Source organism: Phyllobates terribilis, unplaced genomic scaffold (assembly GCF_046119375.1).
Source record: "Phyllobates terribilis strain yellow unplaced genomic scaffold, ASM4611937v1 Scaffold_1__5_contigs__length_1240528914, whole genome shotgun sequence".
Lineage (NCBI taxonomy): Eukaryota > Metazoa > Chordata > Amphibia > Anura > Dendrobatidae > Phyllobates > Phyllobates terribilis.
Genome location: NW_027362761.1, coordinates 726,892,167 through 726,907,020, shown reverse-complemented (window position 1 = coordinate 726,907,020; position 14,854 = coordinate 726,892,167). Strand labels below are relative to the sequence as shown.

Genomic DNA, 14,854 nt, shown 5'->3' with positions numbered 1-14,854 from the left:
CCTTTGCTTACATGAGCCCCTAATCCACTTCAAGAAAAGGCTTAAATTCTGTCAATATAAAAGATGGGTATGGAATCAATGTATAAACTGTTCAAGATAACCTTTGGGACACGCAGATTGAACCTTTTGAATGTCTCCCTGTCTGGGAGTGAGTGGGAAATAGGCAGAATTGGTGCACCCACTGCTGGGTCAGTCACAACTTCTACATTTTTTAATTTCTGAAACCAGAGATGATTTTCTAGGTCACTAATTGGGGCAACTGATATGAGAGCAGGGCCTTATATAGTGAGAACCTGCTGGTTGCACTACACACCTCTTATGTATGCCACCACATTATAAATTCAAATACCACTAAAACCCCAAATAAAACAACATTCTCATATTTAATGCAGAGTGTATAATTGGATAACTTTTTGAGGCATTTCTGCTGTTCTGGCACCTTAAAAGGAACCTGTCAGGTCCCCCTTGCCTTCTAACCCAGCAGCATTCACCTAAGTATGATTAAACTCCCTGCCTAACAAGCTCTGTATAACGTTTTTCAGTTAAATGTTTTAAAGCATATATAATCTCTCCGTTTCCTATGCTAATGAGGGCTTTGACTAGTCAATGGGCCAATAGTTTCCATGGACTAGTCCGTCCTCTTTCCATGTTATCACGCCCGTACGGGCGTAATAACCTAATTTGCATGAGCCGGCCTAATCACCAGCTCATGTAAATCTGCGCACCTGTGCCACTCGCTTTGGCAGCATCACTGCATCTCTAAAGCCAGGTTTACACTTCCCAGCTTCATAGGGGCACTGCGCATGACCGGAAATTCAGAAGATGGTTTGCGGTGATGCACAGTGCAACTCTGAAGCAGGAAAGTGTACACCCTGCTTCAGAGGCGCAGTGACACTGCCGAAAAATGAGCAACAGGTGTGCGCAGATTTGCTTGAGCTAGTGATGAGGCCAGCGCATACAAATTATCACACTCACAGGGGCGTGAAACTAACGCCTCATTGACTAGTCAAAGTCCTCATTAGCATACCAAATAGAAACCTTTTAAATGCTTTTTTTAAAGCCTTTAACTGAATTACTTTATACAAGGCTAGTTAGGCAGGGAGTTTAATCATACATAAGTGACTGCTGCTGGGTTTTGGGCATTGGGGACCTTACTGGTTCCCTTTTAAGGCCTTTACAAATGCTAAATGGGGCCTTCAAACTATCCCAGCAAAATCTGCTCTCCAAAATAATGCTCCTTCCCTTCTGAGTTTTGCAGTGAACTTGAACATTAACTTCAATAATTTATGGAGTATTGCCATACTCAGGAGATTATGTGTAACAAATTGGGGGAGGGGAAATTTTATGCTAACACCTCCTGTGAAAACTAAAAATTTGGATTACAACACTTTAGTGTGGGAATAACAGTACATTTTAATTTTCATAGCTTACTGTCATTAAACTTTTGTAAATCACCCGTAGGTTCAAAATTCTCATCACACCTCTAGATGGATTTCTTAAGGTATCTAGATTAGATTTCGGAATGGAGTTACTTGTGAGGGGTTCTGCTGCTGTGGCTCCCCAGTGATTCTGCAAATATAACATTGTCTTTGCAGTCTGTTCCAGAAAAAAATTGTTTTTAAAGTCCTTTCCTCCCTCCTGAGCCCTGCTGTGTGCTGAAACAATACTATAAAATGTATTGCCACATTCAGAGAGACTACGTAACAGATTGCAAGGTTCATTTTCTTCTTTTACCTCTTGTGAAAATAAAAAGTTTCTGGCTAAAACAATATTTTACTGGAAAAATTTTTTTTGTTTTTGCAGCCCTGTATTATAAAATTGTGACGCACCTGTAGGTTCAAGATGTTCACTACACCCTTAACACCTTGACGCCGTGGCCCTTTTCCTTTTTTGCGTTTTTTGGTTTTTTGCCCCTCTTCTTCCAAGAGCCATGATTTTTTTTTATTTTTCTGTCAATATGGCAGTGTAAGTGCATTTTTTTTTTTTGTTAGATGAGTTGAACTTTTGAACTACACCATTGATTTTACCATATAGTTTTCTGGAAAACTGGCAAAAAAAAATTCCAAGTGCAGTGAAATTGCAAAACAAGTGCAATTCCAGTGTTTGTGTGGTGTGGTGGTTTTTTTTTTTTTTTTTTATAAATCATGTTGGCTAAATGCTAAAACTGACCTGCTATTATGATTCTCCAGGTCATTACAAGTTTGTAAATACCAAACATGTATAGGTTCTTTTTAAAGTGGTAAAAAAATCCAATTTTTTTTTTTCATTTTTTTTTTAAATTTAAATATTCACATTTGGTATCGGCTTGTTCATCGCCTGAACTATCAATATATAAAAATAATTCACCCGATCGGTAAACTGCTTAACGAGAAAAAGAAAAGTGAAAATGCCAGAATTACATTTTTTTTTGGTCGCTTCAATAACGGACGATCAATACCCCAAAATGGTATCAATAGAAAGGTCAGCTCTGCGTGCAAAAAATAAGCCCTCACCCGGCCCCAGATGCCAAAAAATGTAGACACTGCAAGTCATGAAAAATGGTGATTTTTTTTTTTTTTTCTTTTTTTTTTTTTTAATGGGACGAAAAGAAGGTGATTTGAACCTTTTAAATTTTTTTTTTAATATTTACATTTTTTTTTTAGATTTTTTACATGCTGCAATAGTCTCCATGCGAGACTAGAAGCTGCAATCATCCGATCACCTGTGCGACTCACACCCTGCTGTCTGTAGCAAAAATGCTTACTTGTTATGAGCGCCAAACGCTGGGCGGCGTTTATAGCACCCCAGCAATGACAACTGCAGGTGTCTCCTGCAGACCCTGGGTTGTCATGCCAACCCATCTGCGACTGCGGTCATGTGACACTGTTGCTGATGGGCGGGATTAGTGACGTGCTTCTGGTGCTGCCATGTTAAATGCCGCTGTCGGAGATTGACAGATTTATTTAACATGTTAACAGCTGCGGGTAGATCGTGATTCCACCCGCAGCTGTTAGGGGCACATGACAGCTGAGCTTATTATATCAGCTGTTATGTGCCAGAAAAGATGCGGGCTCAGCGCCGGAGCCTGCATCAAAGGATGACATGCCATGCGCAGTACATGTACGGCGCATGTCGTGAAAGGGTTAAATGGATTGCTTAACCCCTTTTACACACATGGGTGTAACAGTTCATCTGCGCTGGGGTGTCTGCATGTGGAAAGGGTCTCAGAAACAGGGCAGTGGAGTCGGTATAAAATGGACCGACTGCTAAAACATGTAATAATTTGGGTACAGTATTTCTATGCAGGATGTGCTGTAAATAAGAATTTAGGAAAGTTATGAAATGTCCTATAAATGTCTGTTCTATACCTCATGTAAGTATCCAGGCTTTTAGTTGAGATGACTGTGCTGCACTTTATGTACATTCTCAGTAGTGTGGCAGTGTTGTGGAGTCTGAGTTGGAAATCAGGGAGATATCTGTCTGTCGGTGGTTTGGCTTACCGACTCCACAGCCCTGCTCAGAAGCGGAGTTCCTTCCACACATAGCAAATACATGCATCTGTCTCAAACAGCCGGAGTGTTGTTCCGGCAGTGGCTGTTAACCATTTAAATGACGGCTCTTGGACTTGCGTGACGTTATGCCACGTGAGCCCTGCGGCCAATCCTCTATCACTTCACTCTGCCCTCTTTCAGATCTGACATTCAGAGGAAGTCGTAGGGCAGCAGCATTTCTCACTTCTTCCAGATATCTGTTTAGTCCAAAAGTAGTGAGTGAAGTTGGCCGCTGATTGACTGTAGGGCTCATATGGTGTAACATCATGTGTGCCTCAGGAAACTCGGCGCCAATATCGCTGCAACGACATCTGCATCGGCTGTGAGTACAGACTGCTTTTATTTTACATTGGGGAATATAGCAATTGAGAAGGCATTTGCAGAGTAGTGGACAACTCCTCTAAGGCTATGTGCACATGTTGCTTGTTTTGTTTTTTTCGCACTGTTTTTCCACACAGAAATGGGCCCGAAATGCTAGGTAATCTGTGTGACAGCTAATGCAATGACAATCCTGAAGTGCTGTGCACATGGAATTTTCTTGTCAGGATTGTCTTTGCGTTTAAATCTGCAGCATGTCAATTCTTTGAGTTCATGCAGCGTTTTTCACCCATTGACTTCAATTGAGTCAGTCAAATCCGCAGCAAAAACGGTAGGAATAAAAATATTTGCGAATTTGCTGCGGATGTTTGCGGATTTGACTGAGTCAATTCAAGTTAGTCAAAAACATGGCAAAAAACGCACAAAGAATTGCCCGCGGCCTCTCCTGTCAATAGCGAGAGCAGGTGTGGCTGAGGGGGGGTGAGAAGTAGTCTTCTCAGCTGGCGTCTGTGCACAGTGTAAAATAAAAGTTAGCCGATACTAAAATAAAAACGCGTTATATTCACCTGTCCTCCGTAATCCCGATGTCCCACGGCAATCCGATCACCCGGCAACATGCTATACACGGACAGGAGCGCGATCGCTCCCAGCAGTGTATAGCGCTGAGCTGCCGGGACGGAGGTCACTGAAGTTAATCAGCTGAAGATCAACTGAGCGCTCCGGTGACCTCACATCATCGGAGGAGCACACCCATTTTCTCACGCAACACTGATGCAATAAGGGAGGTCACTGGAGCTAGTCAGCTGACTAACTCCAGTGACCTCAGTCCCAGCAGCTCAGCGCTATACACTGGCAGGAGTGATTACACTCCTGTCAGTGTATAGAGTACTGTTCTCTAGAGCAGTCACATCAGTGATTGCCGATGTGGCTGCTGTAGAAGTGACCCAGATCGTCGTGGGACACTCTGGTTTATGTCATCGCGGCGGACAAGTGAGCGATATGGTTGTTTTTAATTTCTTACAGAAGACGAGGGCATCGGTGATTAGGTGTTAGGGGAGTATACAGTGTTTTTGTTTTTTTTTTAAACTGTGGAATTTTATGTAAAATAAGTAATATTAGCCCCTATGGTTAGCTTTCACTCTGCTGGTTATGAAAATGATGCGGGAGCCCACGCCATAAACTTTATTTTAGGCCAAGTGCCAACGATCCGGACATAGCAGCTCTTTGGATGCAGCATTTGTTTGCAGCGTCCAAAATGCTATGCTGCTCTGCATTCTATTGAACACAGGTAAATCCGCATGTGTTTACTGCGTTCAATACATTCTAGTGGTCAAATTTCTGTTGCGGAGATTCTTGACTCCGCAAGTGAATTTGACATTCTATGGTTGTGAAAGACAATGCCGCATGTCGGTGTCTGAGTGATCCACAGCCTCAGATCCACTATGTTGTAAAATCTGGCCCCTGCAGGTTTTACGCTGCATAAACACGCAGCGTTTCCTGATCATGGGTACTTGTCAATTTTGCAGATTTTAACCGATTGAAATGTCATTACATGCGTTGAATCTGCGTGTACTAACAAAACAAGTGTGGCATTATAACACAGCGTTTTGGACGCTAGTTTCTGGTCATGGGGACATAGCGGCTAACCAAACAGCAGTTAGCTGTTAATAGCCAGGGAACATGTTGGTCTAATGGCCCCTTCCTATGCTAAAAATAGCAGTTCTCAGCTGCCACAGAAATGACATGAATGGTAATTAGAGCTAATGGCATTAGGTGTCGCTGACACCAAGCCCTTTGTTTAGTGATGAAGAGGTGTCAACCAGACACCCTCATTACTAAACCTGTAAGTAAAGAGTTAAATAAACATGCACACTGGGAGTAAAACACTTTATTTGAAAGAAAACGCACATTCTTTAATCATTTAAATTAACCAATGTACTCACCCCTGGTAATCCAAGGGTTAAAGCGATGTCCCACGTTAATTTTTTCAAATCTTTTTATTTAGTTCCAAAAAGCATTAATTGATGTACAAAAAACGCACTAAAATTGCGGCAAAACACACGTTTTTGCCAAGAGATGCAGAAACCTTGCAGAAATTTCTGCAATCAAATTCTGATTGTGCGCACAAACCCTAACGCCCATTTACAGTGGCCCATAATCAGGAATCAAATAGTCGAAGAACATTCATTCCTAGCGGCCAGACTAAACTGGTTATCCTAAATGCAAAATTATTTTTAAAGGGGTTATCCGGTCTCAGAAGTAAAGCCATGACAATATGCAATGCACACTTATCACAATTCTGTATTTTCCGTCGGTGGGTAGTCTCATCTGTCTTCTTTCACTAGAAAAAAGTAGAGAGACTAATCAGTAAGTGACAGCAAGTATGCAAATTCCACACGTACTGTGATGTGACTATCCATTGGCACAGGGAATATGAAGGCTTGAGCATTGCACGTGGGTTGGATATCACTGCATAGTAAGTAAATGCATGAAAAATTGGGGTATAACTGAATAGGTATAGTTATAAAGGGGGGGTGGGAGAATTGTGCAAATAAATATATACACATAAATTATGCATCATGAATGGAAAGCAGACAAAGTAGAAATGGTATATTAGTTATAGTAAGTCTGCCAACTTTTACTAAATGTGAGGCACTAATATACAGTAAATGAATACCGCATCCTATAATAACATGAAACACTAGGTAAGTATAATATGCTGTGTGAATTAGTCGAAGGCCCTCCACTGTCAAATATACATGTGTGTATATAGGCCTACCAATACTAATGAGCTGTAAATGAGCAAACACATGTATCCTATGAGGTGCACAGCACAAAAAGATAATAAATAAATCAATTATGCCCCCACATAGTGGAAATGGTATTACCATGCCAAAGTAAACGGTGATCCCGCCACACCCGACCCACACTTCGCAACCGCTGCTTTGTCCCCTTTAAAACATTCAGCTTGCTATTTTTGAAGTACAGGGTGGGCCATTTATATGGATACACCTAAATTAAATGGGAATGGTTGGTGATATCAACTTCCTCTTTGTGGCACAATAGTATATGGGAGGGGGAAAACTTTTCCAGATGGATGGCGGCCATTTTGAAGTCGGCCATTTTGGATCCAACTTTATTTTTTTCAATGGGAAGAGGGTCATGTGACACATCAAACTTTATTGAGAATTTCTTAAGAAAAATTGTGTGCTTGGTTTTAACATAACTTTATTCTTTCATGAGTGTTTTTACCCTGAGACTATCACAGAGCAGGTGCATTTATACGGAGACTTGATTACACACAGGTGGATTCTATTTATCATTACCCGTCATTTAGGACAACATTGGATCATTCAGAGATCCTCACTGAACTTCTGGAGTGAGTTTGCTGCACTGACGGTAAAGGGGCCGAATAATATTGCACGCCCCACTTTTCAGTTTTTAATTTGTTAAAGTTTAAAATATCCAATAAATTTCGTTCCACTTCACGATTGTATCCCACTTGTTGATTTTCCCCCCAAAAAATAGAATTTTATATCTGTTTGAAGCCAGAAATGTGGCAAAAGCTAGAAAAGTTCAAGGGGGCCAAATACTTTCACAATGCACTGTATATAGATAGATATAAATATGTGAGTGAGATATAGATTGTGTTTTGCACGTGTTGCTTACTAATTTATTGTTAAATTAAAGAATTTAAAAAAAAAAAAAAATGGCGTGGGGTCCCCCTGTAATTTTATTCACTAGCAGAGGGTAAGCAGACAGCTGTGGGCAGATGTTTGTAGCCTGGGAAGGGGGTGTAATACCCATGGAGCTTCCCAGGCTACTAATATCAGCCCTCAGCTGTATACTTAGCCTTTACTGGCTATTATAATAGGGTGACCCTACGTAAATTTTTTTTTTTTTGCGGTCCTCTATCTTAACCAGCAAAGGCTAGGCAGACAGCTGGGGCTGATATTAATAGCTTAGGAAGGGACCATAAATGTTGGCCCCCTCCCAGACTACACACACCAGCTTTCAGTTGTCCCAGACATGGCGCATCCATAAGATGCGCCAATTCTGGCACTTAGCCTCCACTTTGCCCACTGACCTGTGGCAAGTGGGGTTATAGGGTTGGGTTTGATGTCAGCTTATGCCAGCTGACATCAAGCCCATGTTAGTAATGGAGAGGAGTCTATAAGAAGCCCAGTACCAGGGCTGTGGAGTCAGAATCTGAGTCTGTATAAAATGGACCGACTCCAACTCCTAAAATATATAATAAATTGGGTACAGTAGTTCAATGCAGTTTGTGGGGATTATTTTTTTCATAAGAATTTGGGAAAGTTATGAAATGTCCTATTCCTGATCTAAGGGTCTAGACTTTTAGCTGAGCTGAATCTGTGCTACAGTAAATTTATTACTTTAACCCCTTTACAACCCAAGGTGGTTTGCACATTTATCACCAGGCCAATTTTTACAATTCTGACCACTGTCATTTTATGAGGTAATTACTCTGGAATTCTTCGTCGGATCCCCCTGATTCTGAGAGTGTTTTTTGTGACATATTGTACTTCATGATAGTTGTAAAATTTCTTCGATATCACTTGCGTTTTATTTTGAAAATTTAGCAATTTTCAAAATTTGAATTTTTATGCCCTTAAATCAGAGAGATATATCACACAAAATAGTTAATAAATAACATTTCCCACATGTCTACTTTACATCAGCACAATTTTGGAACCACATTTTTTTTTTATTGGGTAGCTATAAGGGTTAAAAGTTGACCAGCAATTTCTCATTTTTCCAACAAAATTTACAAAACCATTTTTTTTAGGGACCACATAATATTTAAAGTCACTTTGAGGGGTCTTTGACAGAAAATACCCAAAAGTGACACCATTCTAAAAACTGCACCCCTCAAGGTGCTGAAAACCACATTCAAGAACTTTATTAACCCTTCAGGTGCTTCACAGGAATTTTTGGAATGTGGAAGAAAAAAATAACATTTAACTTTTTTCACAAAAATGTTACTTTAGACCCTTTTTTTTTTTTTTTTTTTTTTTTTTCGCAGGGGTAACAGGAAAAAATGGACCACAAAATTTGTTGTGCAGTTTCTCCTGAGTAAGCAGATACCCCATATGTGAGGGAAAACCACTGTTTGGGCGCACGGCAGGGTTCGGAAGGGAAGGAGCGCCATTTGACTTTTTGAATGTAAAATTTGCTTGAATAATTAGCCGACGCCATGTTGCATTTGGGGAGCCCCTGATGTGGAAACCCCCCACAAGTGACACCATTTTGGAAACTAGACCCCTCAGGGAACTTATCTAGATGTGTGGTGAGCACCTTGAACCCCCAGGTGCTTCACAGAAGTTTATAACATTGAGCCGTAAAAATAAAATGTTCACATTTTTCCCACAAAAATGTTTTTCAGCCCCCACTTTTGCATTTTCATAAGGGTAACAGAAGAAATTGCACTATGCAGTTTGTTGTGCAATTTCTCCTGAGTTGGCAGATACCCCATATGTGGGGGAAAACCACTGTTTGGGCGCGTGGCAGGGTTCGGAAGGGAAGGAGCGCCATTTGACTTTTTGGTTGTAAAATTTGCTTGAATAATTAGCGGATGTGCCCCTGATGTGCCTAAGCAGTGGAAACCCCCCACGAGTGACACCATTTTGGAAACTAGACCCCTCAGGGAACTTATCTAGATGTGTGGTGAGCACCTTGAACCCCCAGGTGCTTCACAGAAGTTTATAACATTGAGCCGTAAAAATAAAATTTCCAGTACGTCCCCATGATGGCACCATAGGAGGAGTAATCCCATATCCTGTGTAGGGACAGGAAGCACAAGAGGTTATAAAAGCCCTCCCACCCCCAACCTGCTCAGTGTTTTTCCTGTCCCTACACAGGACAGGGAGTACAGGAGGAGCGCTGGTGCAGGAGCACTGAAGAAAAGGTTTTTACCTCGAGCGACCCCGGGGGTTCGGGGGGGGGGGCGCGGCTCTCTCCTTCCCGCCGTCAAGCGGGTCCTGGGCCGACACTCCCTGCCGGGAGTCCCTCAGCCCTCCTGTGTGCTGGAGCCTCCGGGTGCCGATTCCCCATCGGCGTCCTGCTCTGGGCGGGTCCGGCTTCTCCCAGCTCCAGGAACGCCCGGCGTCGAAACCGGAAGTCTGGAGGTGGCGGTCGCGCAGGAAATTCAAACCGCGGTTAGACCAGGGAGCAGGAGAAAATGACTGGACGACCAGGTAAGGTATAAGAAGGGGGGCTGGGGAAGCAGCATAGGCAGGGTTACAGCTTTGGCACCCCTGGCAGTACAATGGCTGACTTGTCACACCCTGATACCCACCCTGGATCGCCCCAGAGTCATGTAAGTGTACCATTACCCCTTTTTATATGGCTAATGGGGCTTACGCTTACCAGGCCCTCCATATATTTTATAGGATGTCTCTGGGCAGTTACCACCTCCTTCTGAAAAAAAGGATACGGGAAAAAAGGCCACAGTAAAATCCAAGAGGTGCCTGGATTGTAACATCAAACTTCCCGACTCATATACAAAGCGTCTATGTGCTGAATGTAGAGCCTCCATGCTAAAGGAGGAGCACGGGGCTTTATTAAATGAGATGCGCAGTATAATTAAAGAAGAAGTTCAGGCTTCTATCACGTCTCTACAGCCCCCAGGTTCAGGAGTCCAGGAAGTCCCGGGACCCAAAAGACCCAGAGAAGATATAGCACCATCTTTTGAGGGTGAAATCGACCCATCTGGCGACTGACAGTGAGACCATTAGTCTACCACAGGGCGGGGAACGGAAAACATATATGTTCCACTCAGATGGTATGGATATTCTTCTACGAGCTGTCAGAAACACAATGCAAGTAGAGGAAATGGAGAAGAGCAGTAACATTCAGGATGAGATGTTTGGTGGTCTTAAAACCCAGAGATCCATGGTTTTTCCTGTTAATGCTCATGTGAAGGACATGATACTGGAGGAATGGGAAGATGCGGAGAAGAGACTCTCTATACCACAAGACTTGAGCGCCCGACTATCTTTTGACCCAGAGGACACCAAAGTGTGGGACACTGTTCCTAAAATTGACGTCCCAGTGGCTAAAGTGGTCAAGAAATCCTCTATCCCCTTTGAGGACTCGTCAGGACTTAAACATCCTATGGATAGGAAGGCGGACGGACTTTTGAAAAATGCCTGGGAATCTTCGGTGGCAATCATTAAATCAAATATTGCTGCTACATCTATTGCCAGATCCATGAGAATCTGGCTAGAAGAGTTAGTCACCTACGGGATGGCACCCCGAGGGAAACTCTCCTTCAGTCATTGCCCCTGTTAAAGATGACGACAAATTTTTTGGCCGACGCTTCGGCGGAATCTGTCAGATTTGCGGCCAGGAATAATGTGCTTTCCAACTCGGCCCGTAGAGCTGTTTGGTTAAAAACATGGTCGGGAGATAAAGCTTCTAAGAACAAGCTGTGCTCTATTCCATTTTCAGGGCTCAGAGTATTCGGACCTGTACTAGATGACATTCTAGAAAAAGCGTCCGATAGAAAAAAGGGCTTCCCCGAGGAGAAAAAGAAGGAGCAGCCCTTTCGGAAACCCTTCCCCTCTCGTAAATATAACACTCAGAAAAAAGGGGGATCCACAAGCTGGAGTTTTAATAAGGGGAGCAAAGATGGGAAATACCAGCCCAGTACTAGCTCCCGTCCAAAACGTCAATGACTGTCAGAGTGGGGGGGCGATAAAAGTTTTTCAAAAACAGTTGGCATCGGGTCACTCAGAATCCCTGGATACTAACAACTATAGCGCAGGGTTACAGGATAGAATTTTCTCAATATCCCCCTCAAACATTCCGCCTGACAAAAGGTTCCCCTACCTCTTTCCCGTCTACGGGCAGACATAGAGAAGCTGCTACATCAGAGGGTTATTGTGCCAGTTCCGGAACACGAACAACATCAGGGCCATTACTCCTCTCTGTTTTCAATAAAGAAACAGGGGAGTTCCGTACAATAATCAACTTGAAACCCCTAAACTGATGGGTCCGTTACAAAAAATTCCGCATGGAATCAGTAAGATCAGCCATTCCTCTAATAGACGCAGATGCGGTAATGTGCACCCTGGACCTCAGAGATGCATACTACCACCTGCCAATACATTCCTCAAGTCAGCAATATCTGAGGTTTGCACTACCATCAGGCAGTCAGATTCTACACTACCAGTTCCAATGTCTTCCCTTTGGCCTGTCATCTGCTCCCAGAATCTTTACGAAGATCATGGCAGAGGTGGTGGCCAATATCCGACTCAGGGATATTACCATGATTACCAACCTGGGTTTGATGGTGAACAAAGAAAAATCCAATCTTATCCCCAGTACTTCACACATCTTCCTGGGAGTCCAGCTCGACTCCCGAAGGCGAATGTCTCATCTCCCGGAAGACAAAATGCTCTCAATTCCACAAAGGATGAAGGCTTCAGAATGGGTACTGAACGAAGAAGTGTTCCAGCAACTAACTCACAGATGGGGTCAGCCGCACCTAGACCTTTTTGCATCCAGAACGAATGCAAAGACAACATCTTTCTTCTCTCTTGACCCAGGAGATCATCCTCTGGCAGTGGATGCTCTCTCACCATATTGGGGAGAAGGCCTAACATTTGCCTTCCCACCTGCCCCTCTTATTCCGAGAATGCTGCGGAAAATTCATGAAGATCGGGCGACAGTCATAGCAATTGTCCCGTTCTGGCCAAGGAGGAGTTGGTTCTCCCTTCTACGTCATCTAGCGTTGGAAGACCCAATCATTTTACCATTTCAGGAGGATCTTCTGACACAAGGTCCACTGTTGCATTGGAATCTTCAACAACTCTAGCTCTCAGCCTGGCTTCTGAAGGGGAGATCCTGAAGAATAAGGGCTTATCTGCCAGAGTGATCCTGACTATGCAGGCTAGTAGAAAACTTGTAACTCGGGCCATATATAAAAAAGTCTGGAAGACTTTTTGTCAGTTCCATAGGACGGTAGACACCTCTCAGCCAGACATCCCTGCGATCCTTGATTTCTTGCAGGCAGGATTTGACGCAGGTCTTGGACAAAGTACCTTGAAGGTGCAGATTGCGGCACTAGGTGCTTTCTTCGACACATCATTGTCCTCGCATCCCTGGATAATCAGGTTTGTCAAGGCAATCCAGAGACTTGGGCCTACCCAGAGAAATTCTTCCCCACCGTGGGATCTGAATCTTGTCCTGAGAGTCCTTTGTAAGCCTGCCTTCGGCCCAGTTAATGAATTGGGAATAAAGAACTTGACTCTGGAAACAGTCTTCTTGGTGGCAATCACCACGGTTAAACGGTTGGGTGAAATCCAGTCTCTATTGTCGAGCCTTGTATGCAGATTCGGGATGATTGCATCATTCTGAAGCTGGATCCAAGTTTCTCCCCGAAGGTGGTGTCATCAATGACCTTAAACCAAGAAGTGGTTCTTCCATCATTCTGCGAAAACCCTAGGAATCAGAAGGAGGAAGAGTTCCACCATCTCGATGTCCGCAGAGCAGTGTTGGTCTATTTGGAAGCCACTCTGAACTGGAGATTAGACTCTAATCTTTTTATACAGAGGCAGGAAGGCTTCAAAACCATCCTTAGCTAGATGGGTTACATCCATGATTAATCTAGCATATCTTTCAGAAGGACAGCCCCCCCCTGAAACTATCCAAAGCCCATTCCACCAGAGCAATTTCCACCTCATGGGCAACCAGAGCAGGGGCTACCATTGAACAGATATATACCACAGCCACATGGTCAGGACATACTACTTTCTGCAAACACTACAAACTAGATGTTCTCTCACAGCAGAGATCTGCATTTTGTAGGAAGGTACTTCATGCAGTTATCCCACCCTAAGCTATGAGTTCTTGGGTATACTCCTATGGTGCTGTCATGGGGACGTACTGGAAAACCGGAATTAGTCTTACCGGTAATGTTTCCAGGAGTCCACAGGACAGCACCCTTATTTCCCTCCCTATATTGCTACTGTATGTGATTCTAACATATGTCTAAGCAAGTCTAAAAATAAAATTGTTGTACCCAGCCAATGTGGTTTATGGAAAATCACTGAGGAGCTTGGGGGTGGGAGGGCTTTTAACCTCTTGTGCTTCCTGTACCTACACAGGATATGGGATTATTCCTCCTATGGTGCGGTCATGTGGACTCCTGGAAACATCATTACCGGTAAGACTAATTCCGGTTTTTCACATTTTTCCCACAAAAATGTTTTTTCAGCCCCCACTTTCGCATTTTCATAAGGGTAACAGAAGAAATTGCACTATGCAGTTTGTTGTGCAATTTCTCCTGAGTTAGCAGATACCCCATATGTGGGGGAAAACCACTGTTTGGGTGCGCGGCAGGGTTCGGAAGGGAAGGAGCGCCATTTGACTTTTTGATTGTAAAATTTGCTTGAATAATTAGCGGATGTGCCCCTGATATGCCTAAGCAGTGGAAACCCCCCACGAGTGACACCATTTTGGAAACTAGACCCCTCAGGGAACTTATCTAGATGCGTGGTGAGCACCTTGAACCCCCAAGTCCTTTACAGAAGTTTATAACATGGAGCCGTGAAAATAAAAAAATCAAACTTTTTCCACAAAAATGATGTTTTTTTATTTTCACAGGGGTAAGAGTAGAAAATGGACCCCAAAAACCTTTGTGCAGTTTCTCCTGAGTACGCTAATACCCCATACGTGGGGAAAATACAGTGTTTGGGCGCACGGCAGAGTTCAGAAGGGAAGGAGCACTGTGTGACTTTTTGAACGCAAAATCGGCTGGAATCGAGAGCGGACGCCATTTCGTGTTTGGAGAGCCCCTGATGTGCCTAAATAGTTGAAACCTCCCACAAGTGACCCCATTTTGGAAACTACACGCCTCACGGATTTTATCAAGGGGTATAGTGAACATTTTGAACCCAGAGGTACGACACAGAATTTGATGACATTAGGTCATCATATTGAATAAGTGGTAATTAGTCTTGAGCGCAAGTGCTCGCTAC

General features: G+C 43.3%; 1 protein-coding gene across 3 annotated transcripts in view; it reads left to right on the top strand.

Annotated features, from left to right (window-relative positions):
• CHAF1A (chromatin assembly factor 1 subunit A) overlaps window positions 1-14,854 on the top strand; it is a 186,978-nt gene that overhangs the window by 30,168 nt on the left and 141,956 nt on the right. The window lies entirely within an intron of this gene.